Below are 26,918 nucleotides of genomic sequence, written 5' to 3'. Positions count from 1 at the left end.
TTAGAGCTGTCCTTGACAGCTTTATTCAGCTGAAGTCATGAAGATCAGCACCATAAAGGTTGAGGATTCATTACTGTACTCTAATATATTTAGCAGCAACCACACATAAAAGTAACAGTCTATTGCAGACTCATGAACTCGATTGCTTTGAGCCCCTCTAAACAGAACTAGTGGGGGCCTATTTGCTCCTTTTTTTTCCCTCCTCACTCCAGTCCTCATTTGGAGTCCTGACATTCTGCCCCACCCTTTTCTAGAAAGGAAGTATTCTCTTTTCTAAGTCACTAACATCAGAATTTTAGTGTAAATACCACTATGTGTCACCAGGAAGCAAATCCCAATATTATCAATCCTTATTTCTTGTTGTCCTCTCTCCACATGAGCACAGATTTATCACACTTATCAGATCTGTCTAGGGGTTGATGGTTTTTATGATTCTCACAACCATGATGCTGGAGCAGCTGGTAAGGCAAGAATCTCCTATAAGGCACTACTTTGCCCCTCCCCCCCCCCAAAAGCCTTTCCTGTTAAAGCCTGATCTTGAAATCTGGTGACCTGTTAGGCAATTCCTGAGCCTCAAAAAATATTCTCCTGGTAAAGTATCTTAAATAACAGTTACTTTTTTAACTTGCAGACCCTGTGAGCTTTCATCAATATCAGAGAAGGGCCACACGCTGGATCTGCTCCCTTTTGCACAGCAGGACTACTCTTCCTCTGTGAGCTTGCCAAAAGCACTGGATTTGCTGTGCCTGCACGGAATGATGGTGCTGCTTGCATACAGAAGTCTTTTCCAGAAGTGCTGRGCATTACTGCATACTTGCAGAACTACATGCTGTAAACTCCATGTCTTCAATAAATAACTCTGCAGGAGTAACTGCTGCTACTACAACAATTCATGTAGGTGCTGGTTGGTGGCAACAGCTCGGGTCAGAACACTGAGTGGCATCAGAATAGTTTTGCCTGCTATTTTTCTTGAGGATGTTAAGGGAGCCCCATCATGTCAAGGACATGCACCATGACAGGGAAAGAGCTGATAAATCCTGGGAAAGATAGTGTTCAGGAACAAGCTCATGGACTGCATGAATTATCTTGGCAGGCTGTGTACTAAGGTAGGTCGATACTTCTTAAAGTCAGTACAGATCCACCTGCACCTGCATATGTACCTTATTTTATGAATCCCATGGGAAAACATGAAGGCCAGCAAGAGGGAACACCTTAATCTTGCCTTGGTTCTTCTGTCAAAGCCTAAGTTGCTGAGGGTTTACAGAAAGAATGGAAGACATTCTTGAAGAGCACTGGAAGAGCAAAGAAAGTAAACACATGCCTCCTTGCAGAATCTGATAATTCAAGATTATCAATGCAAGGTAACTCAAAGATTATCCCATTTTAAATAATTAGCAAAAAAAAAACCCACCCCCCCCAAAAAAAAACAAATTATGGTTCAGAATTTCAGCTGTATGTATCAAACAACGAAGTGCATGTCTACTGAATATGGAATCTGACCTCACTGTTATGCCTTGTTGACAATATCCAACAAAATGTGAAGGTCTGTTCCATATACCAGTCTTGCTACTCTGGTGTGCATGTGCTCTGGCAGCAATTGGATGTATATGGAGTATGCCTTCACATTTGAAAGAAGTCACTTGAAAACAAGTAAAGACTTATTCTGCAATCCTACTAAATAAATAACATTTTCAGTTTCTGTGAGACAGCTGCACAGTGAAAGGCTTGCTGAGATAACGAAAACTTTTGCTACTAAGTACGGCACTGAAAAGATGACTCGTAAACACTGTAATGGGTTAGYCTGCAAGGAATTCTGTGGATTTCCTTCAACATAAACTGAAGTGTGCTTTTGGTAGTGTCTTGTTCTTACTCCTGTACAAGTGAGTCCAGCTATAAAATCTTGCAATTTTCTCCTTGTCTTTGATGACTAGCCTGCTTTGATAGCAAAGCACAAAAATACAAAGTTCTGAGTATTCAAATTGTCGCTGAAAATATTATGCTATAAAATAATCTCTTTTTGCAGGGTCAACATGGAAACTGGATTCTAACAGGCAGCGAAGGCGGAATTCTACAAAACAGCGAGAAATACTACACAGGTATTTAGCAGTCTTTAAGCCTCGGAGTTTCATGTACTTTCATCAGAGTTCACAAATGAAGAAATTCAACCTCTAAGTTTGTCAAAGTAGTCATCCCTGGGGAGAAGAATTATACCCTTTTCTCATGTTTAAGAGGCCTGAAGAGCAACTGAAACTGCACAGCTGTTCAATTCCATAATATCTGGACAGAAAGCACACAGGTCACAACATGAATATAGTTTTCTCTCATCACCAAGGGGTCTAAGTAAAAACAGAAGTGGATTTCCTTGTCTTAAACACATCATTCATTTTATAAAGAGTGACAGTATTATGGAAAAGTTCAAGGAGCATCATCCTTTATCAATAAATTCAGGTACTTCCTATGTACCTTTGTGCAACTGTCAGAAGAACTATGAATCAGTCTTATGCTCTGAACATAAAATGACAAAATCAAGTGTTAATGGCCTGCAAGTGAGATAGCATATAGACAACTTTGCATTTCCTTAGGCTTAGAACAAGAAAGAGACAGCCTTCATATCCACCTTAAGAAAATATAAGGAGTTTCCAGTTCAACAGAAGCCTCATTTATAAATCCTAGATGAAGCAAGGTCAATTTTGCTTGAAGAAAGTTCTACAGAGAAAAACCTTTAGAGAAGGAATGAAAATAAGGGCTGTCTCTAGCACGGAAGATTAAAACTGAATAGATTAATCAGCAAAAATCATTTTAACGATCCAGCCATATGAGGTTCTAACAACTATGTTTGAGGGAATATGGTAAGATAGGATCTGAAGGGCTGCATTTTCTAAAGTGAGTTTAACAAAGATCCCTGCAGTCTTGTTAAATCTATCAGGTTGTCTCCGAAGCAAGCATATTGCCTAAGAAATGGAAGGATGACTCCCATGGCAGTATTTCAGAAGCAGCTGGCATGAGACTGTCTGGGATGCTGGGGCAGTGTACATCTCTTTGCTGGGGCTGGCAAGTGTACAGTCTGTGTTAGAGAGCAGATGTGTCAGTCTCCCATATGCCCAGGGTAAGAGGTCCCAATTCTTTTATCAAGCACACAGCACTGTAACCATTTGCTGAACAATGTTGAGTCCTCAAAAGGTCCCTGCACTTCCTCTAGAACACCTGGAGCCTAAAGCTACACACTCCAGGACATAGGTGGTCAGGATGTTCAGGGTGTCCATTTCTTTTTGCAAAGCCACTTGGCTAACACTGGACCCTTTTGTTTTGTTAAAATTAAGCTCTTCTCTGTTGTCATGAGAGAGAGGTACCACCCTGCTCACTATGAAAATATGACTCCTGGCCAGCGAGAGTCAGCAGATGGCCAAACAGCTGCAGTGAAGCTGAGGCACACAGCTTCCTCACAGAAAGGTCGAGTTGTTCAGGGCCTTTGTCCTTAGTTGTGCTTTTGCTTGACAGGATCCTCTTGTACAACTAATACAACTTCAGAGACTTCAGATTGGAGTTACTGTAAAAGTACTCAAGCTCTACTCTTTGCCTCTTTCTAAATTAGTCACATGTCTGTCTTTGGCTGGTGTCCACTACAGTGTTTTGACTGAATTTAGCAGTCATTCATTCATGCAGATGACCCTGCCTGAATCAGAAGCTGACATGACTTCCAGATGTGATCCACACCTCTATCTTTTGAGTTTCCAGACACACTGATCTGTCATGGGACCTGAGTCTTCCACATACATGCTCATCAGTGGTAAAGCCTCAGATCATAATGGGAAGAAGACTCTCTTTTCTCAATGGCACATAACAAAATCTAAAATATAGTACCTGAAGAAAATATGATAGCAGGTCATAGGACAGCTGAATTGCCAGATACTGGTCCATCTGAATTTTACTCATTATGCTACTCCCACAAGATGCCAGATGGGCAGGTGTTGGGCAGAACACCAAGTCTGGGGAGACAGCACTCCATGAGGAGGGCAGAGACACGAGAACTAAACCTCTTCCAGGAATGGTGTATAGAGGGCACTTGGCACCTGTATTTGGGCTGATCACTATCTCAAAACCAGTGACAGACCAGACTAAAGTGGCTTCAGTMCATTATCTATTAATGGGATAAATTTTGAGACCGATACTGGAGTAACAGTGGTTACTGATGTCTGTGTTGTGAGCATCAATGGTGCTGTCATCTATGAAATTTTGATCTCAGCAGGGTACAAGAGCATTAGTATGTTGCTAATTCTTGTTACTCTGTGACATCTTGTTATGACAGTTGGGCATCAGTCTGCCTAGTGGTATACTTAATGAACACTAATTGCTCACAATAGAGATGCTGGAGCTTGCTTCAAAGTTTGATGAGACCATGGACTGCAGCAGAAGATAAAGTTTCTGTTTTAAATCTCACATCTTGTGCATTCCAGCAAAAAAATGCCAAGCATATGAAGTATCTATTTAGAACATACAGTTTCCCTGGCAAAAGTGTCATTGACTTTTTTGTCCYGTGCAGGGAAGAGTATGTTAGTTGCAAGATGGACTAAACTTGAAGCATGGAGATTCTTATCTGCTCAGGTTAGGGATCTCTGGTCAGGGACATCTGAACAGAGTACGGTAGATTAGGACATATCACAGAATTTTGGATATTCTCAAAGATTTTGGAAACGTTTGAGCTAAGAACACGTATTTTAATATCCACCACATTCATTCTCACTGCTCCAGCAGTAATAAGGAAGCCCCTTCTATGCCATCCTCATGTCACAACTTGGAAGTACGAGAAGGCTGAGCTAGGTCAAGAAAGGATGCTCTTATTAAAAACAAAGAAACAAAACAAACTTGCCTGAAGCACATACTCACCCAGAGAGACATATACCTGAAGAAGAAATGCCATCTGGTGAGACTGGAGTGTGATGTACTGCAGTGCTGCAACTAAACGTTGCTTCTGTGTGAATGAGATTTTTGCCAGTGTATGTCAAAGCTGAATTTAGTCCTGTTGGAGAAGGCATAATTAAGCAAGGAGGAATCCACCTCCAGCTAATTACTTTTCCTCCTACAATATCTACACATTAAAGCATATGAATAACATCTAAAATAAACTTTTAACATTTTGAGAACTTCAAGTTAGGAATTCAGAAACTTAAATACCCTTTTTTATTTTTAATTAAAGAGATGTCTGGTATCTATCTGCTCCTGAAGTAAACTTCAGGAAAAAAGGTTTGTTATTTGGATGAATTAATATGGCTTAACATCTAATAATCAGTGTAAACTTCATTACTTCTTTTCTTACAGTAATAGTAATGACATAGCTGAAATTATCCAAAAAGATTTCTTTGCAGGTTATGCCTTCTTTCACATAGTATCCCTTACAGTAAATCAACATATTACCTCTAAACCTTTCTGTAGCCAAATGCTACACTTAAAACTACAGCACTAATGTTATCCATCTATTCTCTTCAGCTATTTTTTTCCTACATATTAAAAAAATTCCAGAATAAGCTTTGTTTTACATGTGAAATGTAACAGTCATTTTGGAGTCAATCCAGGAACGGCCAATCTTATTCTGCACTGAGTACCTTTCCCAATTTAGCAAAAGGCACTATGATTCTGAAATAGATGTGCATTAGAGAATATTAGAATATTTAATCCATAAAATTTTTTGTATAGAAAATCTTACATAACTAACATGTAATTTAGCATACTATGTAAAACTGTCTCTACTCTACATCAGTGTTGTCTGATTTACTTACTATATACCAAGTTTTTTTTTAAACAAGCTTCTTTCTCCCTTATTATAATTCTTTTTGGATGGAAGAAATCATGTTTCTCTCTTATAATTTGGTTTTTGTATTTCCTGTGATGAAAGGCTGTGGGACACACAAGCAGTGTCACTAATCTCAGGTGATAATATTTATGAAAGGTCTGACAGTTTTTCTCTCTGTTATGCTTCAGATGACATTTCCTTAGTGTGCATAAGGGGAACAAAGCACATGTTGTTTAAGCAAGTTCCCTAAACAATGGTATTGCCTCTTACCAGTGGCAGGCTTATGTCAGAGAACAGAAACGTTAAGAGGCAGGAAGCCAAACAGGTTAGTAAGGAAATAAAATACGCTCAGCAGCAATTAAGCTGTGAAAGCAGCAGCTACACAATGGAAAGACAAAGAAGAAATTAAAGTGTCTGAGAGTATCTCTAGAGAACTGAGTCAAGGTGAAGAAAAAAATTACAAGTAGGAAAAATGCATATTTCCATTAATTTTAACAATATAAATCTAAAAAATAAGCAACATAGTTAGAAAATGCCTCAAGACAAGGATCTGATCTTTCACATGGGATATTTTAATCATTCTCTTTGTGAATTATGAAGACAAGAAAAGCAAAAAGTGTGTATCATCCGAATTCATGGATGGAACTAAATTCATTCAGACAAAACATTGCAGCCTTGGTACTTATGGTAGAGGCTGGAAATATAATTCTTGACCAAGTCCAAAGGAATCCTGAGGAACACAGGAATTTTGTTTATTTTCAAAGCACTAATCATTTCTAGGTTAAAATGTATTTGAAGCTATACATTTCAATCTATGGCAACAGATATTCTTTGGCAGGCACCAACAGCTTCTTTGTCTGTCATTCTCTATATGTGTCAACAAGCAAGCACTAAGTTGTCTCATCAGCATATTCATACTTAAGATGATCAAACTGTATATTTTAAAAAATGATTTGTACTTTTTTCCATAAATAATTGATTCAAATATGGAACTTGTGTGACTCTAGTCACATTTTCTAATCTGTTTCAACACCACTAAAGAATAGGTCAGAACTATTATTATTATTTTACATAGTCTAACCACACAGTCTATTTACTATTACATGCAGGAGAATTTAAAATTAGCTATTTGAATTAATGGTAAAATAAGCAGAATATGGGCTACAGAAAACAAACAGAATTTTGCAAGACTAAACAGAGCATCCTGCACACATTTTTGCACACTCAAGTGAGAAGAAGAACAGTCATCTTCTGGCCTTTTATGGGGCAAATCTTTTTTTGTTTTGATTTTAAACTTGTTTTCTCTTGAAACAGTTTTGCACTGTATAAATTTTGATATGGTTTCAGAAACAATAGCAACAGAAACAATAAAAAAGAAAACAATTACTAGAAAGGGAAATAACAGAAAGAAATACTAGATCCCATGTGTACAGTCCTACTGTTGAGAGGGTTCTCTTCTCTGGCTGGCATTTTGCCTGGATACATTTTTTCCAGGTCATCAAATTCCCAGTTACACTCGTACAACAAAGGAATGTGTTAGACCCCTTTAATGGCCTGTGTAGGAGAAAAAGTCCAGGCAAAGCAAGACTATAGTTTCATGTATACTTATATCTGAAAAAGAACACAGCTGAAAGGAACCATCTCCTCTTCCCCCATTCTCAGCCACTCATTTTTGCACTCAGATCATTCCCCATCTTGGTTTTGCAGCTGATCCCAGTAAAAGCCAACTTGTTTGTGTGTGTGTGTGTGTGTGTGTGTGTGTGTGTGTGTGTGCGCGCACACAGGGGAATGGATACTGATTGATTTTAACTTTGATCATTTCATTGCGTGGCCTCACAAACACTGTGTCTGTACCGTGGAAGTGGATGGTAGGAAGGCAGGAACAAGAGACTGGAAGGAGAGCAAGACTCAATTTCACTGGTACTGCAGGCATAAAAAGTACTTGAACCTACTAATGTTTTCAGGGAAGAAGATCCAACTATTACCTTGTCTGATATTAACCTCTTTGAAAGAAGCAAAATATTGACAAGGTTGAGTCAGCTTCCAGAGAGCTTGGTGAAAAGACCATTCAACTATTGTCTTTGTCACTAGTGTCTACTGAGACTTGGGCCACTCTCTGCCCCTGTTCGCTGCTCCTAGTTACACAGAAATGCTAGAACAGCAATTGGGAAAATGTGACAGTGAAACATGGAACAGCTGCCTCTGTTTCACAAACCCACTTTTTGCTCTGTAAGCTAGGACTGTTTGTACTTTCCCCAATAAAAAAAAGAGTAAGTATAGAACACAGCAAAGTCTGTCTTTGACCTATTAATGTGATTGGGAGACACATGCAAGGACTTCATGCCTCATATGCTTTGGTATAGTCTTTCGCAGGGTTTCAGTTTGCACTTTCATACAGATTTGGTGACGGGAAGATAAGCAACAAGACAGCTCATGAAACTAAGGTGATGCAGATTATCAAACTAAAACACCATACCTAAAGCTGGGCAGAATACACAGGTCCTACAAGAGCACTATAATGGCTCTTTTGGCTTGTGCAACTTTACAATATGCTTTCTCAAGAATGTCCCTCTCGTCCTCTGCAGCTAGAAGTGTGGCATCCCCCATTTTCATAGACTACTTTGTCTCAGGGTGCTTGGTGAGCTTTGTATTGGTCAAAAGGTTTAAGCCTCTAGTAGTCAGCTTCCAAAAGATCTAAGCAACTCAGTAATTCAAGATACCTTACTCTAGACTTAAGTTGTTCAGTGATTCCTTTCTTACTTAGAATGTGAATCTTAGTTTTCCTCTAGAGCTAATATGCCTAAGGTTTGTACTATAACTCTCAATATATCCTGAGAGATGATCATTTATTCAGCATGTTATATAGCAAAACATCCCTCATTGCAACTAGTGGTCTGGAGCATCTAATGGGAAACCTGCCTACGGCAGCACAATATTTGAGACACATTTTATATAAGAATCCAGAAGACTCCTAAAAAAGAAAACAAGATTCCTATTCACTTCTTCATATAGGATAACTAGGATGCTTCTAGAAATTATAGAACCAAATATAGTCTTTGAGAACACTGATCTCTTGTCCAGGTAACATTTCTGGACTATAAAACCATAGAAAACAGTTAATTTGAGACAGATATGATCTTGCTCCTTTATTATCATAACGGGCATGGTCATGATCATGACTGGCCGTTATGCAGATAAAATAGAGGGGAAAAAAGCTCCCCACAAAATAAAAAAAATTTTTTTAAATCATGTGCTATACCACAGTGTCCCACCTATGGCTCAAAGGCTTACCGTAAATCCATTTCCTGAGAAACCTGGTGGTCGTGAAAGAGGGTATGTGGCTTCAGGGAATTATTTTGGTCACCCACACCCTCTTTCTACTCTTTTTCCTGACACACATCTGTTGTATACATGTATAGGACCATATCCAGCAATGGATATTTTACCCTTTGGTGACTCTGCAACAGATCACATTGGCTTACTCTAGCCACAGTTCAGGTGTTACTTTGAACTCTGGCTATGCATACTGACTGTAAGCAAATAAAGCAAGAAAATAAAGCTGCTCTGTGAAATTTTACTACAACTATTCTTTTATCATCACTTTAGCTAACAGACAACAAATCACTTAACTGAGACCTTTATCAGAGATTCACTAAGTTTTTCACATATTTACTACAAGAGCTTATAGACTCTCAAATAAAAAAGAAGATTGACTGTACACACCAAAAATAAGGTTGCTTTAAAAAAGAATCCACTCAAAGTTCCTGCCAGTTAGGATTTAACATGAAGATTATTTTAATGAGTGCACAGATTTATGTACTACAAAATTAGAACCATCTTGCTTATATTCACTGCATCTCAATGCTTACATCCCAAAACAATAACTATGGAGTAAAACAATGTTAACTGATATAAAAAAAATTAATAAAGATCATGCTTTGCTTGCAGCTATTCAGTTGATGTGGAAAACCAGGTTATAGCTGATGAGATGGAAAGAGCGATCACCATAGCAACAATTTACCACTTAACAATGCAGGGGGAAGGGTACATCATCTTTCGCTACTTGCGCATGTAAACAGTATTAGTTAAAAATTCTCAAGTTCAGATATGTTTTTGTTTCTTTCACACAGTAAGAAATGCAATGAAAAAGCTGCACTAGTTACTACTACAACATTACATTTGGTATGGTATGTTAGTCCTATTGACAATAGCAAGAACTCTAGTACTAATAAAAGAAAATAATGATGACTTTAATTAAAAATCCTCGTTGGTAGCGCAAGCTATCACAGAAAAGGTTATCTTACTGAGGAATACAATATTCCATTGAAGCTGTAATGAATCAAAGGTATAAATTGCTTTTTTTCAGCACCCTGATTTTTGTACTAAAAGAAAACCGAAATGATATTAACAATTTAATTTTTTTTCTGGTTAAAAGAAATAAAGATTACTTATGTATCATCATGACATTATCTATTATTGCTCTGGCCAATTTAAAAGTATAATTAAGTGCGCTCCTCTAATTTTTTATCCAGTTATCCTTTGTCACAGAAAACGTGTATACTTAAAATACACATTAACTGTTTTTAGTGTGTCTGCCCCCCTATGCACACAAAAACACCTCAGACATCTTTAACTTCAAATTTACTTCAATCATCTTCAATTTTGTCCATGCAGTTCAGACACATTAAGATGAAGACAGCACACTCAGGCACTGTTCAGCAGCCATTAAAGTGAATTGAATGACAGCACACTCAGGCACTGTTCAGCAGCCATTAAAGTAAATTGAATGACACGGGAGACTTCAATAGCTGTTTTGGGTACTTAGCCTTTGAGGCAGGCACTAGATTCATTCACCCACTCATTATTTTACTTGGGTACTTCTACCCCATCTCTGCAGCATGCAAGAGCTTTATCCTCAGAGCACCTCTGTAACTGCTCCCGATGATCATGAAGCTCAGCACTATGGTGTTTAGACATGAGGGGCAGATTTCCTGACGCTCAGGAAACCAAGTTCCTTAGCGAATGGGAGAACATTTCCTTAGGGAATGGGGGAGAGGTTCTCCCAGTGAATGGGAGAGAATCTGATGTATAGATAAGATACCGGACAGCATGTTAAGCACTGGAAAGCCCAAACTCACCTACAGGAAACACAGAGAGATTTATCCAAAATACTTGCTTTCATCTGGACTTAGTGACCCTGTGATGACGAGTTTCAGGACCTAAAAAGCCTTCTAGAATTTAAGCATTTAACCTGTGCATTTAAATACAGAGGAGTGGCTCATAGTCTGTATTCAGAAAACATTGACAAGGGAAGAATTTGCAGTACTATCTTTTGTGTCTTTATTGGAAATTAGAACTCTGAACTAGAAAGTGTGAAACCTGAGTTGTGGTTGCCTGTTCCCAGGTTGAATCAGTACCACCTCCATGCTGGGAGAACAGGCTAAGAAGCCAAACTGAAGAGTTCTTCTATGGAAACCAGACACCACCTTTTTGCTTGAAGGTGGGCTACTCTGCTGCCAGGGTTACAAAATTAGTGGGTTCAAGAAAAGGGGGGGGGGAAGAGAGGAACATGACTTGATTTTATATTAATGCACACATTTGGGAACAAAATGAAACAAGTCCAGTCCCACAATGGAAATACCCAAGACTGACACAAAGCAACATTGCAGGGGCACTACTCAGTGTATGAGATTACTTAAACTTTTTCAGAAAATGTTCACTGCACCACATACTATATCTAGGACACATGACTAAACTAAGAGCAGTGAAAGAAACTTTCGCAACACTGCCCTTAGCATACAGGTGCTTCAAACGAATGAACCGAATTTTCGGTAATTCAGTGGTGTAAAAGATATTCCAGAGGAAAGTGTTTAGAACACTAGATCTTACGAGAGAAATGAAAGTAATTAGTGATGGTTATACCTAATAATGAACACAAAACAGCAAAAAGTCTCTTAACATTACCTATGAAATGCAAGTACAAATCAAAATTCAATTACACCAGAACGCAAATCTTTGCAAAGGTAGTTAATTATTTTGAATGCAGCTCAAAAGCGTCAGGAATGATGCAATCAAGGACAGTAAAAATGATAAAAGAGTTTCAACATCTCCCTAAAAGAAGGAGGTGCCAGACTAGTCCCGGTGATCAAAGTGGCTTAAGCAAAAGAAGAAAAAAGACAGTTAGCAGTACTATGACAGAAACATAAAGAGGATTTTCAAAGTACAAAGGGCATAATCATCTTCAAAAGCTAAACAAAACACTACAAAGAACCAAAGAGGCAACAAAAAGCATTCATAAGTATCAGTAGCATGGCTGCATAAAAACACCCCAGGGGTACAGGGATCAACAGAGCTCATGCTGTCACATGAAAATTATATGCAAATAAAGAATTATCTGTCATGATACTTGGATATCCAGAATCCTATCGCTAGAGATATGGCTGCAGAATAACAGTTGAGATCTTCTAGAATAAACACAGCCACATCTACTATGCTTGAAGCCTGTTTTTCTTTTCAGCCAAATCAGTACAGCCACATAAGAGGCATTGCGCTGACTGAAGAAACACTGCTGCGCCTAATCTACGTATGTAGACATGATTCTTTCTTGCCTGGCAACAACATGCTGCTGATCACTCAATACTCTGGAAGATGGAGAATGGACAGACAGATAAAAACGCTTTTCCAGCTCTTGTCCTGCTGTTAAGTGACTGTCTCTGCCATATAGCAATGGTTTCTAAAGGTCCTGATGTGGCAGGGCAGTGAACCTATTACGCAGGCGCTTGGGAATGGTGGCCCCTCACTCTATTACTCCATGGGATACACAAGTATAGAGTGTGAACTATACACATGCTCATCTAGTCTGATATTTCCTTGCTACACATTTGCATTATTTCTATCCAGCAAATCCCAGCCCACTCTCAGTTGTGTTTGTGAACCCTTGGAGTCAGGAGTGGGCTGCTGCCATCAAGACAGTTCACGCAGCGTATTCCCAGGCTCTCTTGCTCAAGGACACTCAGCGCCAGCTGCAGACTGGCTCAACTGTCACCCCCACTCTTGAGTATACTCTGAACAACTTCTAGCTTTTGCACCGCCAAGACTTTGGCGCATGATCTTACAGCGACAATGGTAAGACTTGAAGCGAAATACAACCCTGAAAGAGAAATTCCTGTGACAGATCTTCTTTCTCTCACCTCTTCTCACCCTGCACTTTCATGAAAGGACAAGATGCAAAAGAAGAGAAAGATGTAGAGGAACAGGTGCACATCACAGTATAAATCCTGTCAGGGTCTACAAATAAGCTAACAGAAATAGCGATAAAAAATGTATTCAACAAATCTTTCTAAACGAACTAATTTATGACAGCATGAACAAGCCTCCTCAATTCTCTTGATTATCTAAAATCTCTAGAATGGAGAGAACTTGCAAAATACCCAAACACAGCCCGCCAAGCTTGACTGGAATGAACTATAACTGACAGGTTAGGAAACAGGCTCCAAAAAGACATGTGACCCTCAAAAAGATTCACGTAATCTTATATAGAAAAGCACTGGATTGGACAAAGAGGAAACAATTAGAAAGACTTGCATTTGTGCAAAACAACAGGAGAACTCAACAAAAAAACACTACAGTAATTTGCAATACACTTAGCAGAGCCTGGCAGCAACTAAGACAGCCACAAGCATAATTACTGGATGGTGCTGCAGCTGTTTGTTTTAAGTGCTAAAAAAAAAAAAAAAAAAAAATTGCTCAAAGATACTGGGAAAGAATCAGAGCCAAGGAGTAGATTGATTCTAATGCTCCTACTCAGCAGAAGCGTTAGTATCTTTCATTTTGGCTTATTTGTTGGGGATGGAAGCAAGGAGGGAATGTATTGTGTTCATATAAAATTAGACAACTAATGCGCCCTTTGAGAGAGGAACAGGAAGTAACTAAGCATTCTAGTTACTCAGTTATGTTTGAGTGCAGTTGCTGACATTGCACTGCATCTGAAAGATCTGTTAATAAATATTTGCTTAGTATATTGTAACTTGAGCATAGGATAGAAAAAATATCCCACTGTATTAGCACACTATAGACAGCCTTCACAAACCTAGCATTCTTCCTAGCAAAGGAAAGGACTTCTTTCTTCCTCTTTTTTTCTTAGGAGGAATAGTTTTTTCATAGAGAATACCTCTCCCGTAAACATTTAAAAGACCTATCCAAGTTTTTTAACAATCTCCCCTCATAGCCGTTATGGAAAATACCAGAAGGTTCGCCTAACAGCATAAACTACTGCAAGGAAGCAAATTATTTGTGTAAGTTTATGCTTCTTATCACAAAGAGCAATGGAATTTCTTCTGGCCAATTTAGCATTACCAGAAAAAGAGGAAATATTTCAAATTAAGCCAGTTTACATTAGGAAAAAAAAAAAAAAGGCAGGTCACTGTTCAAATCTGGAATAACATCATCTTAAGAAGAGTACAGATTCTTGCAAAGAAAACAGAACTTGGCCTCTGTATTACACAGCCTAAGCATTCTTTTTACACTGAATCTCAGGCACTGTCCCTCTAATTTACTGAGACAGTTTGCAGTATATGCAACAGGATATTCAGGATTAAAGGAGTTCAGGTTTCAGATCTAGTTACACAAATTAACATTTAGGCATCTACTAGAAATACTGTGGTGCCCCAAACCAGGATTTATACACTGTGTACAAACTGAAAACTGCATGCACCAAAAACTTAAAGATTAAAATTGTGTTTCCATATGGTATGACAATGACTGTTTCAGAGAGACAATTCAGCAGGTGGTAAAATATATTGAGAGAGATGTTTTCTGTCAAATTCCTTTTCCTTGTTTTATTGTACTGTGCAAAAAGATAAAGGGATATGACCTACGCTTTTGAAAATAAAAATCTGTTTTTTAAATAGATTTTAGCAGGAAAGCTTTCAATATGTTTTACTTTAAGAAAATGAAACCACACATGCACATCATACAGTCTACGCTTTTGGAGTTGCGGCTTTAATAGTAAACAATGGAACCTGGTGAAGAAAATTCTGAATAGGTAAACTATTCACACAGTTGTTAGACTTTAACAACATATAATATGGTATAACAGATAAATCATAATTAACGAACTGTAATGTTAAGATCACCTAAGAAAAGTTTGAATTCAGAAATAATTAGAAGCATAAACTACATAAAAGCACAGAACAAACTTTAATGAGATGTTGAAAATGCAGCTTCCTTCATAGCAAAGTTAGCTTCCTCAATCTCAGTGTAAAAATGTCTTCCCATGATTAATGCATGCCCATTTTTTTCTTCTTCTTGTTGACACCATACTCCACCAATAACTTTCAAATTCTAGTCCTCTTCCTAGCAGAAACCCCCCAAGTTTTTTTTTAAACACTGAAAATATCCAAGAATGAGTAAATTTTTTTTTTAAACCCAAAACATTCTTTTTAAAAGCCACTTCAGAATTAAATGTGAAGTATGATGGTCTAGGTAGGGGCAGGTAGATCATCTCACATGACAAAATTTCCTTCTTAGAAGTATTTCTTTTTCAGCTACTGTTCAATACAAAACTAGAGTGACTACATTTTTAAAACACACTGGTGTCTAAAGTTAAGCTCTTTCTATATCAGTCTTGATGTATGCCTAGCACACCTGCCATGAAATGCTTCAAGTTGAAAGTTGACACAGGATAAAAATTTCTAACTAAGCACAGTTCCTAACCCAAGATTCTACTTCATTTAAACTTCAATATAGACATGATTACTTAAACTTTTACAAAAGCTAATTGCTATTTTATTCAGCAATTAAAAAGACAGCTATTGGATGGAATATTCTTTGAAGCTCAAGTACTATTGAGTAGGACTTCAATTTCCATGATATTACACAGCTTTCCAAACCATTGCTATTATATATGAACAGATATTCAGGTGCTACAAGGCATGTTTTGCAGAAGCCTGATCTGTGTCAAGCAATTTTTTATATATATATAAAGTGAGACAGGCCTTCATTACAAAGCCAGCAAATTTGTGCTCTGTAAAAACAACTCTTGATTTATAAAAAAGAAAATACAGTAAAGTTATCTTTTAAAAATGACCAAAAAAATATGAAACCATGTCTGCATAGGTTATGCCATGCTTGCCTGCATAGTCACTGCACTTGCATCTTTATAGACRCATTGTATTGCTTCCCATGCAGGTCATGCAGGTATATGATACAGCACCCAGCTCAATACTGGGGGTTTGCAGACACATTCCAGAAAACTAACCGAATATTTCGGGTCCAGTACAGAAGTGCAACCAGAAAAACAGCCCTTATTTGCATTGTAAAGGTGCTCTTATAATGGAGGGAAGTTGGATATAAAAGTGTGTTGCAAGAGCTATTACGCACAAAGCAGTCTATTACACTGTGCTTCTACTGTGAACCCTTCAAATGTGCCCTCTACAGGCAAGAATCCCAATCAACAGCCAATTCTTTTGGTACCATTATCATAGATGTCTTTCTGTCCTCTGCATCCATCTCTGTTACATATACTGCATTCACCAAAACTACTGAATTGTGAATTCCCACACAGACAGTTAGCCAGGCTACTGAGCTGAGGAAAACGAATCTCTTAAAAAGAACCCTGCAATTTTAGTTAAGCATTGCATTGGGTATGACAAGAAGGCATCCTAAAAACAAGCAGCTTTGGAAAAGGCAAATAGAGCCTGCTGGGCAAACAGGATTACATGATCACCGCAAATGAGACATTGGCCCACTTTATTCCTTTTGGACCCTAAGTGGTGCACAAGAAACTAACACCTCAAGCAACTACCCATCTAGAATGTACACAGGTCAGCATTCTTCCCATCACACATATCTAAGTACCTCCTCTATCTTGACAGTTATGAGAGTCATTTTTGAAGGCAAGAAACCTGACTCTTCTCTCCAAGCTTAGAGAAGAGGTAAAAGGGACAAAAAAAAAAAAAAGCCTCACTGTTTTTTTTTTCCAGATTTATCTGTCCACTTTCCTAAAACTATGACTGATCCAAAGCTATCAGAAGGAAGCTGATTAGGAAATTTAGTCTTCTTTCTTTGTGTCATTTTGCTTATAGTGTAATGAACAGTTTTTAAGATGCGGGATTCCTCTATAACTGCCTTTGAACTTTCCGAATGCTCTCAGAAGGATGCCAAGCACTCTCCATTCCTCAGCTAGCTTCCTGTGTGGAAAAGCGTAAGCAGGGGCGTGAACAACTGACAATACAGTTGTGGGAACAGGAAGACAATAACGATGGGATATGGAAGAATATACAAGCAAGATAATGATCTGACAAAGTACCTTACAGGATGGCAGAAAGTATAGGCAATATATGGTGAAAAAGCAGAAGCACACTGGGCCTGATTTTCCACTGAGAAGTTTATAAAGCCTGCTTTGCATTTACAGTGAAGTCAGAATAACTGTAAACTTATCAAGACCATTTTTACTGGCATGTATATAAAAAAATAGGGTATACCTTTGAAGTGAAGAAAGTTGCAAAGGGATTAATAAGAAAGTCAATGCAATGAGATAAAATAAAAAAAGGTACATCAGCCATCCATCCATCACTGACTTAAAGTCAGAGTATAGAAGAGAAAGTCAGGAGGAACAAGAAATGAAAAGTATGTTACGGAGAAGAGGATTTTTAGCTATAGTCTTAAACTCCCACTTGCTGTAAAATGTATTTTACACTCTGGCTAACAGAAACTTTTGCTAACAATTCAATATGTTTAGCTTTGCAGTTTAATGACTTGAAATTTCAAGGAAAACAGATTCCCAAAGCATTGATTTGTCTGCATAAAAAWTCTTATCATTTCTTATTATCTGACATTTTTTAGAAATCCCTTAAAAAAGACCACACGTGCACATACATTTACATTAATTCACAGTATTAAAAAATATTTGCAGGTCACAAGTTTAATCGTTTTGGGACATTCTGTAGCAGCCCAGGTACCGTCAGGTCTCAAAGACTATTTATTGGCCTAATAGCTCTCATTGTAAAAATCTTCAAACCCCAAACCCTCACACAACAAAAGACTGGAGCCTGACAACTGAGCTCAGTTTAACAGGGAAATTGATGCTACTGAAACACTGTTAAGGATATTTTACTGTGGATTTTCTTTTTCCCCCCTAAGTATTACAATTTGCATGTTTGTAGGGTACCATTCCCAGAAAGGTCAGTGGGATCTTAGCCATTGATTTGAACAGTATCAGTATCTCAGAGTACAGGGCAAGTAAAATCAATCAAGACTTGCTTTTGTAATATTATGGATACTTATTACAAGTATTTTTTTTTTAGTGCAGTGTAGTAGCATAAGGACACCCACCTGCACTTTGTATTTTCAAGTTATATAATCAAACTTAATATTCACCTACTCCAGATTATTTAGTGGGAGAAGAGACAGAAAGGACAGTGCACTTCTTCCCTAAATTTTGAAAGTTGACTACTCCACATACATTTTTACACACGTATACACATGTTTTTTTAAGGGGTTTAAGCTCACTTGCATGACTTCTGGAATAAAAGAAAAAAAAAGGCAGAGAGCTAAATTTTGAGCACAATCAGCAAGAGAGCAGATGATAAACATACATCTGTGTGCAGCACAGAGTCCATGATAGCGAAGAAAAGATGGGTTACTTTATCAGCTGTTAGTGGACTATATTCCTGTCAAATGCTGATAAGCTCTACTCATGCATTGCCTTATTTAGTCAGACTTCTCTGCTGACACACCAGTGCACAGTAACAACTGCGTATGATGTTTCCAGTCGAGAGGCTCCAGCTCCTTCTTTTAGCAATACTATAATAAATATTAAATTGCTCAAAGTCATTTCCTAAGGTGTACTGAAAAAGTATCATTTGCTCATTTGAGAGAATACAGCCAGTAATGAGTGTTATTAATAAAAATGAACACAGAAACACTGTAGGCCAAAATAACTAATCATAAAAAAGTGCAGATATTTTAAGTAAGGAGATATTTACTCTGCATTACTGGAATGCATGAGAAATATTCAAATAAACCTGTAGCTCAGGAATTACTATTTTAACTATGAACACAAGTTAGCAGTTTAGATCTCTAAAAGTAATGCAACCTTCAGATATAACTTTTCACATTTTATATACCTACATAATACACCTATGCCAGTTAGGATAACTCTCTTTTCCCAAGCAGCTTTAGCCAGTGTTATGTTTATTGTTTGGTGCGATACATATGAAAAGAGAAAATTTTTACTAATATTAAAATACATTGTCTACTACCTACAGAACCACTTGACTGGTCTCACAGCATGACTGGAAGACTCACACTGTTTCTTTGAAGATATCTAATAACAGGCTGCTGTACTGAAATGATTTTTCAGGAAATCATTATTGCTTTCATTAATGATACTACTGTCCATTAACTTGTTTTTTGTGAATATATTTACAACTAAACTGCTACCGTCAAGATAAACTAGAAAAGAACATACTGCCAAAGTGTGTGTATCTGAAGTTTTGACATCATGTTTCACTTACTTGCTAAGTTGTAAAATCAAGTAATCCATGATGGTTCTCTTAGTCATTAGCATGAATTAACAAGATTCTGCTGTATATTATTTCACAGACACTGCCAAAAGGTCAGCTCTTGAATTCAGGAGATCCATGTCACATATTTAGCTTCCTTTGGAACTATGATAATACACCTATTAAAACTCACTCTATATTGTATGATGCCCTTAATCAGGTTTGCTAAAGCATTCACTTCATACCCTGCTTTTTTAATAGAGGCCATGTGGTCTTCATTGTTGCAGATGTACACCAGTATTCACCAGATTTTATTCTTAAGAGTAGCCCAGTTAGAGTAGGCAGTACTTCCCTTTGTACATTTGGAGAGTCAGGGCACAACATGGCTGAGTAAAGAATATGTACACCATACAAGGAAACACTGAACAAGTTTGCTCCAGAACTGGAAGCTGTAGAGCTGTATCAGCCTGGTCCTGAGCCTGTGCTAGTTAGCTTGGCTGGTTAGAGCCACGAGGAGTAAGGCTTGGACTGGCACAATACAGTGGAAGTGCAGTGAACTGACAGGGCCACAGACTTGGACAGAATTGAGGTCTGTTCACTCACTGCATGCTCCTGCACTACATCATACAGAGATTACACAGTGATCACAGCCAGCTCACATAGCTTTAACATTGTGCCTCACCATAACTAATTTGCCCAAAGGTCACAACAGAAGTTTGTGGCATGCTTGGAAAGTAAACTCACGTAATCAAGCTCTGCTGTGCACCAGATCCATTGGACTACTGTCCAACCTGTGGCGCAATGGCATACGCCACTCACTAGAGCAATTCACCCAGCCCAAGACCTGGTTTTGGCTGGATAAATACCCAAGGGCAGACTGCAGGGCACAGGCAGACTGCTGACTGAATTATTCTGGAAGTAATAGCAGCCTACTGCTGATCATCATCTTTCCCAGAGCTGCTGCCTCTGTCACATGGCTGTCTGGCTGCTGCTACCAGAATTTCACAGCACATTCCATGCCCGTTCCTAAAGATCCTTTGGGAAAAGCACAGCTGGGAGCCAGCTGTCTGAATGGTTCCAATACCCTCTTTTTCCTTAGAAAACTATCCCACTGCACATGCAAATAGTCACCTAGCATTCCCTGCTTCTAGGTAAGTGGTGCACACGCCTAGCCAGGGAAGACTGGCACCGCTGTCTAGATGGCCTTCCAGAAACACGCACTGAACTAGCAAAGCTGAACAAAACAAATGGAGCTTAATGGAATGATTTTTCTGGTGAACTAGTACGCTGAGGATCTTCACAAGACAAAAGCAGCTGCATTCCAAAAAGAATTAAGTAGTAGCAACCTATATAATCAGCTACTTCTATTGCAAACCCATGTAATTTATTAATCATTTTTTCTCATATATATTATATAACCGTATATATTATATATAACCAGATTCTCTAGTAGACCAATAAAACACAAAACAGTGCTCTCCATTAAGCTTGTTAAAGCAAAAAAACCCCTCCAGTTTCAACAAATATGGACTTCCTCAGAACCTGCACTAACCTCTTTCTAGGATAAATTCTGTCACCCTTACTTATATTGAGCACTATCATACTTATATCTCAGAACTTTCTGGGACAGCCTGCAGAACAGCATACCATTAGGCATCAGTAACAGTAGACAGAATGTGACATTCTGATTCATTACAGAAGCTTCATTGTTTGGAAAGAGAAAGGACTAAACATCAGAAAGTTTTCTTAGTTGCTTTGCAATTCATAAAATAAGCCCAGAATTTTAGTCTTTTGGGGAGAGATGAAGAGTGGACACCTAAGACAGCAAGATGAGAACTTGAAGTTTTCCTTCACTGGTAACTGGACCCTCTCTGTACTTGATCAACCCTCATGGTCCAGCTGGGAACTTCTAATATCTTGCCTTTGGCCTTTCTAACTGCTTGTTACTCCCACAAAACACACAACTCACAAAGAACACTGTTCCCTCAGTGATATCACAGTATCACTGAAACTAGTAGGAGTTTTGCTATTGATGTCAGCAGGGCCAGCATTTAATATTTTCACCAGTGGAATACATGGAGAATAAATTAAAGCCCTGCCAGGTTCAGCTCATTCTTTCATCCTTCAAAGTCACATATAAATGGACTATATGCCATTTATCTGGGTTTTTTTTTTTTTTTTTTTTTTTACAACTTTAAAAAATGATGCTTTGTTCTTTCTTAAAGTTAGCAACATCACAGGAAGTATTTTAAGAATAAGGTGAATTTTTTAAAACTCTTTTAACCAGTTTTTTCCTACATCTGCTGAACAGCAAGCTCTTTGCTGCTTTCCAGCTTCTCTTCACCTCAGAATTAACTGAGTAACAACAATGATGAGTTGTTGATGACAGCATGTAAAGTCAGTGCAGTCCTTCAGAATAAAAGGCACAATAAAAAGCAGCAAAACAAACAACTTATGTTACTACCATAGACTAATCAATTTTTTGCATAAATGACATCTAGAATTATTAAAGGGCACTTCAGGTATCCTGAAGGGTCATAAAAGGATGCATTATTTTGAGTTATAATATGGGAACATTTGAGTCTTTTCATATTAACGTTTCACAAAGTTCTCTCTGTTCTGATGGTACTTTTTAATTTCAGATTAATTTAGTAAGAAGAGAATTTTCTCATATTAATACATTCCTATGCATGACAAGGATCCCCTCTATTGAAAAAATTATCTACTTTCTCTTAGAGATACTACAATCTGAATCATGCTAGTCTTCCCATATACTTGCTATTAAAGAATGTATGGCTTCTTCAAAATGCTGGTGCTTGAATTCACTGTTTTAGTCACTAGGTCCAACATCATGCTCGTTTTTTTTTTTTTATTAAATTATAAAAATCCATGACTATTTTCTTTGGCATAAATTTTTAGCTATGTTTCAGCAGTAGAAATGTAAAGGAGATGGCCACAATGTCTTGATAACCTTCTCTCTAGTGGCTAGCAGCATTTGCATAAGCCCCCAACATCCACTGACAGAGGCTAGTTATTTCCTTGTGAGAAGAAAATAGAGACCTGAAGACTAAAAGCCTGTCATTTCTTTCCTGGTAAACAAGGAAAACAGTGACAGAGAAAATACTATGTTCATTCTTATCAGGATAGTGCTTTTCAAGACTATATTCTTGGATTTAAACAAAATGACAAAGATCTAAAAAAACTGAGGAAATCTTCTCATTGCTCCTGTTATGCATGGGTACACTATGCTATCACTCACAAGATGCCAATCAGACTAGGCTACATCATTTTGTTTGTTTTACACATATATAGTAAACAGGCCCCAAAGACTGTACAGCTTCAAAGATGGGATGTAAGGTGTTGTGAAAAATACTCCAGACAGGATGGAGTGAGAGCAGTAAAGCAATTGATAGGATGTTCAATCAGGAACAAATAGTAGGAACTGCAGCTCTCAACTCTTACTTGGCACATGACTGCAGAGATGAACTCTGAGAAGGGTCTAAAGGAGGCACTGGATCTCCCACTCACTTGTAAGGAGCTATCTGGGCAAAAGCACAGAAAAGCTTGCTGAGGAAAGTTTGAACTCTTAGTGTATATACTCTTCCAGAAGCACCATGTAAACAGTACTAGCTAAAAGATGATGCTATATACTACGATAACAGCATTTTTGGGGGGCACTGATGAAAAGGAAGAAGGTCTGTTATGCCTTTGTCTGTAGGCATTATTTCTGAGCAACACCAAACAAGCTAATGGGATATATCAGAGTACTTCCTGAAAAGTAACTGGGCCCCTTTTGTTGATGTTCTCATGCCCTTTAACCAGTTGGCTGTAAGTAAACTCTTTTCCCTGACTTGTAAAGGGATTACTCTGATTACATCATTTCCTTTTTTCATACTTGCAGGTTTTTCTTTTTCATTCCAGCTACACAATAAAAAAAAACAAGCATCTGGAAAGGATGCAAGCTGTAGACTGAGGTGACACTTCGTTGACCTTAGGATGTGAGCTGACTTGTCTTGTCACACTCACAAAGAAAAAAATCTTGCAGCCCTATCTTAGGCAAGCTGATCAAAGGCAACAGTTCCACTACAACACAAAACAATGTTTTTGCAGAGGAAAAAAAAAAAATCTGCATGCTATAAACTCATCACAAACATTTTTGATGAGCATTTCAGTCAATCATCTATCTGTTCAAACTGAGCCCCTTCTTTTTTTTCTTATTCACCAATACAAAAAGGATTCTTTGAGTTATAGCATCAACTTACTGCTAGCTCTGTTGATGCAGTGATGGACTGGAATAGAGTATTGACAGATAAATCCTTGTCGCTGCAGATCTTAAAGAATAATTTAAAGAAACACTTTAGAGAAACATCTTGAAATGACAAAGATTTAACTAATCCTGGGGAAGATGAATTCTTTTCCTCTTGTGCTCTTTCCAGGTCTCTGGAGTAGATTAACTCTAGAAAATCCTTCAATTCATATAATACAGAAACTGCAAAAGACAGAAGACACTTAGCTCTATAGGTGGTCACTGTGACCAAATCTTCTCTTGAATATATAAAGGTCATTCCAGAAAAGTGTCTCGTCTTATTTCAGACTTCTGTGGCCCTCAGCCACAAATCCGATCTAAATTACTATTCATTAAAAAGTACCAACCAAACTAAACCACAAACCCAAAGAAAACATCAGAAGTACTGCTTCAGGATGACCAAATAAGAAGGTATATATTGTATGAAAGAAGCAGTATTTTCAAATTTGAAATGATAACGATTATCAGAGGCCTTCAGTAAATTCTATGCTTAACCTTTTGGATGAAAAATTAAAAACATTTTTGAAAATCTGGAATAAGATTTGATGTAAACTGCAAACTTTTTTCGCCTGATGTGATATAAAATGCAGATTTCTAAAATGTACCACAGCATGAGACCAGCAGCCAACAGAAAACGGATGGTTATATAATTTGGTGGTTAAGCAAAGATATTTTTAGTGCTTTGCTAATCCATGTAATGCATTTCTTTCCAAGAGAAGAAAATACATTACACTGAGAGCAATAACAGAGTCAAAATGTAGGGCTATTGACCATGAGTTTACATTTTCTAGAAAATAATAAAAAAAAATCCTCATAACAATACCCTTTCCTAAGGAAGACTAATTAGTGATTGGGAAGTAGATGACTTTTATACATAAACAATTGAATAAAGAGTTAAACCAAAGGAAAGCTTTCACAAAAATTCTTCAAACGGCAATCTCATGCGAAACAGTAAGATATAAATCAAATAGGAAATGAACTGTGCAGATGATTTCAGAGTGGCATATGAATTTCATGGCACATGGAAATCATAAACCAATTTCTACTTTTTCTGAAAAACAGTACTTTTCTGAAGTACTGACAGTAAAGCAACCATAAAGAGATACTAATACAATTTAAAAATACCTCTAAAATCTAAGACTTGTTTTTTCCTCTAAGCTCCATTTTACTGTACTACAGCTGCACTAATGTTAAATGTTTATTATACTAAATRACAAATACATTACGCTCTTAAAATCTTTCACAGAACAATATGATCATGAAAACTTAGTAAAGGTAAATTTCTAATGCTTCATACTGATGATATTAAAAGAATCATGCTATTCATTTTCCTTTATATTCTACTTTATATTCATTTTATACAAAAGAAAACATTTTAAAAACTGTAAGTGGGGGGGGGGGGCAAGGCACACTGAAAATATTGTCCTTAACAGTAAATATTCTTGAAAATAATGACATGAGTCAAAACACTCCTTACTGTGAAACAACTCTGTGAACTATCTGAAACAAAATACAGTGGACTTAATTCTTAAAGATTTTATTTAATCTATTCCAAGGTTTCATTTATTGGATGGAAACTTGGAAGTTAGGTAGAAATTGCTTGTTTTCTCAACTCAGCCTAAGCATATTCAATCTCCCTCCCCCTTTAAACTTCTGCTTGCAAAATGAGATGACCTGGTGTCAAAGAATAGAGGAAAAGGAGATCAGAACATCTTGAACACACAAGTTACTTTTACTCAGGAAGAGACAGTAAAACTTTTCAAGGTCAAGCGGATAATATCAAATGGTTTTAAGTTTAATAGCAAGTGTATAAAAGTAGATAATCCAAGAGGAAATTGTCACTGTAATTCTGACAAAATGAATTTTTATGCAAAACCAGAACTCTTTCGCCAAGAAATTAAGCAGTGCTAGGTTATACATGGAAATACATATCTAAATTGATGTATCAGGAAGAATATTTTCCAGGCAAATTCTCATTCTCTCTCTCTCTCTCATTCTCTCTCTCTCTCTTTTTTTTTTTTTTAATTACCTTTTTCATGCTTGGATACACTGAAAGCAGAAACAGACTCCTTCAATTGTCAGTGGCCTTGAACAAGCAAGCAAGACTGGCAACATTGTGAATCATCTTTTGGTAGTTCAAGCTGACTGTTCTAAGACTGACCTATGAAGATTCAGTTACAATGTTCTTTGAGCTGTAGGCCAGAAATGCCTGCACTAGTACAAACAGCTGATTGACTATGTTGCGGGACACCAAATAAATGGAAAAACTTCTGCTGTGCAGAAGTCAGCTCACAGGTTTACTCAAACCAAGACTTGGACAATCCCTACTCAAACACCAGGGCATCATTCAACATTTCTGAGGACTTTTTTTTTTTTATACTCGTCCAAAATTTAACAGTGTGTTCTATATCCAAAAGATTTCAGTTTGGCTCTTTATCTTTGCAGAAGGCAGAGAATATCCAGGTATACAAGAAAGCATCAGAAATTTCCAATAGCTTATCCATCTGTCCTGTATTCTGAATTTCTTGAGAGATCACCTCTTTCCTACTGTTCATTCACCACTAAGGTCCATGGCCAAAGGTCATCTTGTCATAAAGGGACTACGTCTATCAGCAGTTACTAACTCACAACATGACTATTATAAAGAGCTTAAGATCACTTTTGTAGCTTTTCAATCATCATAAACACAAGGAACAAATGAATTCACATAAAATATCTATTTATTATATCTCAAAGCTGAAACTTGAGAGTGAACTGTTCATATATATTCTGATCCACTAAAGTTTGAAGAAAACATCAAATCAAATTTAGGACAAACTCCTCAGTGAACTTATTCAGAACTATGATTTTGACTAATCACCATCTGCATTCGTTGTCCAGAGACCCAGAAAGGCTAAAAGCTAAATGCTATCTGCTTTTCTAATACTTCTGCTAACAAAGGTTGATCCCAGGAGCACCACTAAGAAGTTTTTCTACTTGAAATGCATAACATCTGGGCATATAACAGATATGGATTTTGAAAAGAAAATTCTCAGTGTCTTTTCTTAATAACAGAAAGTAGAATAGCAAATGATATTTTTTTTAAAGTTAAATTATAAACAAGTAATATGACCATATCTACTACAGGTAAATGAACTATATGTTACATTTTGAATGATCTAAACTGTGAGCATACAAAATACACACCAGTCTTGCTTTGTTCCCTTTTAATCTCTAAACAAAACCTGCTTCTGAAACAGGTATAAACTCTACATTAGAAAAAACAAAACAAAACAACAACAAAAAAGACTCTCCACTGATGTTGCATACCCTAATAAAC

General features: G+C 37.4%; 1 protein-coding gene across 4 annotated transcripts in view; it reads right to left on the bottom strand.

Annotated features, from left to right (window-relative positions):
• The window catches only part of JPH1 (junctophilin 1), a 92,845-nt gene that overhangs the window by 48,904 nt on the left and 17,023 nt on the right, over positions 1 to 26,918 (bottom strand). The window contains exon 3 of one of the 4 annotated variants that reach the window (XR_003251987.1): positions 4,885 to 5,017. The exons of 2 other annotated variants lie outside the window; for them this stretch is intronic. The gene's annotated coding sequence lies outside the window, so the exon portion shown is untranslated. The remainder of the gene's footprint in view (positions 1 to 4,884; positions 5,018 to 26,918) is intronic. One more of the 4 variants, XR_003251988.1, reaches the window with a different exon arrangement.

Source organism: Apteryx rowi, unplaced genomic scaffold (genome assembly GCF_003343035.1).
Source record: "Apteryx rowi isolate R43461 unplaced genomic scaffold, aptRow1 scaffold_130, whole genome shotgun sequence".
NCBI lineage: Eukaryota > Metazoa > Chordata > Aves > Apterygiformes > Apterygidae > Apteryx > Apteryx rowi.
Note: the sequence above shows the minus strand (reverse complement) of the source record. Positions and strands in the feature narration are given on the sequence as shown.